General features: G+C 42.7%; 1 pseudogene; it reads left to right on the forward strand.

Annotated features, from left to right (window-relative positions):
* Positions 1-330: 330 nt before the first annotated feature.
* Positions 331-1,047, forward strand: LOC130306623 (polyadenylate-binding protein-interacting protein 2B-like; annotated as a pseudogene).
* Positions 1,048-2,652: the final 1,605 nt, after the last annotated feature.

Here is a 2,652-nt window from a genome sequence, read left to right on the forward strand (position 1 = left end):
GTTATGTGTTGTACTTAATTATTGTTCATAATTAATATGATGCAACAACATTGGTTTATGTCTTTTACTGGTCAAACTAAATGTAGACTGAACAAGAAACCAAAGAGATTTTTACATATGAGACAAACAAGACAAAATAACAAGACATTGTTATACTACTTTAGAACCTCTCAGCTACAGAGCCATCTAGAGGCACCAGACATACATAAACATTGCTTGTATTTAGTTGCTGTTCCCCTTCCTGATATATAGGGACATTACTATTTTGTTGTGTATCTTCACTTTTTTACTAAATAGACAGCGGTGTGCGGTTTGGCTCTAGATACCGCCATGATGAACGGCTCGAACATCGGAAACTCCTCGTCACACAATAAATCAAAGGACGACTAGGTGGTCAGTGGACATGACGAGAACAAGAACAACCCATTCGCAGAATACATGTGGATTGAAAACAAATAGGATTTAAAGGGGTTATGTGCTGCCCTGCCTTTCGGAGCTCCGCTCGCAGCGTCCGGAAGTTCATTACTCCGAATGCTGTGTGCGGGGTTCCGTGTTCACGGCCGCCCCCTTGTGACGTCACGCTCGGCCCCTCGTGACGTCACGCCCGCCCCCTCATCAAAAGTCTATGGGAAGGGGGCGCAACCGCTGTCACGCCCCCTTCCCATAGACTTTGGTTGACTGGGTTGGCGTGACGTCACGAGGGGGCGGGTGTGACGTCACAAGGGGGCGGTCACGAACACGGAAGTTCCGGACGCTGCGAACGGAGCTCTGAAAGGCAGGGCAGCGCACAACCCCTTTTAACAGGCAGGTAGAGGAAGAGTTACAAGAACAGGAGTTCCTCAACTGCTGTTTCCAGGAGGTGTTGGATGAAGAGGATCAGGATTGGTTCATTCCCTCATGTGATTTCTGCAGGGGGTAGGGAAGTTGCAGCAGCAGTTAAATGGTCTCACAGTGAATGATGTTCCCAGTTCAGAAGACAACCTGAACCTGAGCAAAAGCAACCTGAACCCTGATGCAAAGGAGTTTGTCGCTGGACTGAAGTATTGAACATTTACATTCAACTTTTTAAAAAGAAAAACAGACATAAAAAGACAAAAAAATAAATAAAATGGGTGTGAATTCCAGGGGGTGTGAGTGTGATAAATATTTACACCCCTGGAAACTGATGCATATCGCGTCAGCCTTATATTCACTGTGCAGAGCAGGCTAGGTTTTTTATGGGGAAAGTTCCTAAAATGGACAGAGGTGTCAGCAGAGAGCACTGTGGTCAGACAGAAAGAAAGAACTTCCTGTGGATCATAACAGCAGCTGATAAGTACTGGAAGGATTAAGATTTTTTAATAGAAGTAATTTACAAATCGGTTTAACTTTCTGGCACCAGTTGATTTAAAAAAAATTTTTTCCAGTGGAGAACACATTTAAGGCTAGGTTCACACTATAATTTGTGCCTCTGAGACACAGATACATCAGGAAAATATCAATATGACATGCAAAGGTGACATGCCAAGGTGTCTACGCCATTTCAATGGCACGAGCATAGTAGAGTTTTGCCTGGGATTGAAAATTGCTGCAAGCCGTGATTCTCTGTCCAAGCCAAACTTGTAAACCCTTGGGAAATGACAAGAGCCTAGTCACTAGCTGACTACACTCGGGCCATTAAAATGAATGGGACCCTTGTCTGTCCGAGCATGGATACGTCATCTTGTGACATCTTTTGTGATTTTCCTGACATCTTTTGTGATTTTCCTGACATTTCTATATCTCAGAGGCACAAATCGTGGTATGAACAAGGCCTAAGGACCTGTCCACACTGCTGAATTTCTAGGTGGACATTCTATCAGCAGTGGGCTCCGCAGAAATTTCTCTAGAACCCCATGAACATGTGGCAATGCAGTCTGGATGGAAGGAACGATGACCATGTTTTGGCAGATTCTAAAGCTTGAATTTCTGCTGCAGAAAATTTCAGCCACATAAATTCTGCATTGTAAACGGCACAGTAAAATGCTACTGTGCAACTCTGTTGCAAGTTGAATTCCGAAGTGTTAATATTAGGGCAGAAATTCACGGGCCCTTAGAAAGTTGTAATACATAATTGCTGTTTAGAGAGCTAATTAGCAAGCAAGGCATGTTTAAATTTTAGACATGTTGTTTTACATGTCTGGCCATGTCTGTTCTATAAAGACTATAAATCTAAAAATATGATTTCACAATTATTCAGTATGGTATGACTAAGGCCCTGTGGGCCAAAATGCGTCACATTGCTTGAGTTTCTGTTGTTTCCCATGGCAACCTAATAAAGAAGTTCCTTGCACGAGTCTGGCGCTGGACATTCTCTTCTTTCTATGTGCTAAGTGGACTAGTCCTGGTCCAGTCCGACTGCAATCCCGAGGGTGAGCTGGATATAACTCTTTTGCTGTTTCCACAATTATACAGTAGGAACATGACATGATTTTTATGTCACACAACGCAAGTTCAGAATTTTTTATTCGATTTTATATGCATTATTTCCTAAACATTTTTAAAGGGGTTATCCAGGAATAGAAAAACAGAGCTAATTTCTTTCAAAAACCGCTCCCTGCCTGTCTGGGGAAAGATGTGGACTATGTTGTGAGATTACCATAACACTGTGGCTAGCTTTTTGTGAACTTTTAT

Source organism: Hyla sarda, chromosome 1 (assembly GCF_029499605.1).
Source record: "Hyla sarda isolate aHylSar1 chromosome 1, aHylSar1.hap1, whole genome shotgun sequence".
Classification (NCBI taxonomy): Eukaryota; Metazoa; Chordata; class Amphibia; order Anura; family Hylidae; genus Hyla; species Hyla sarda.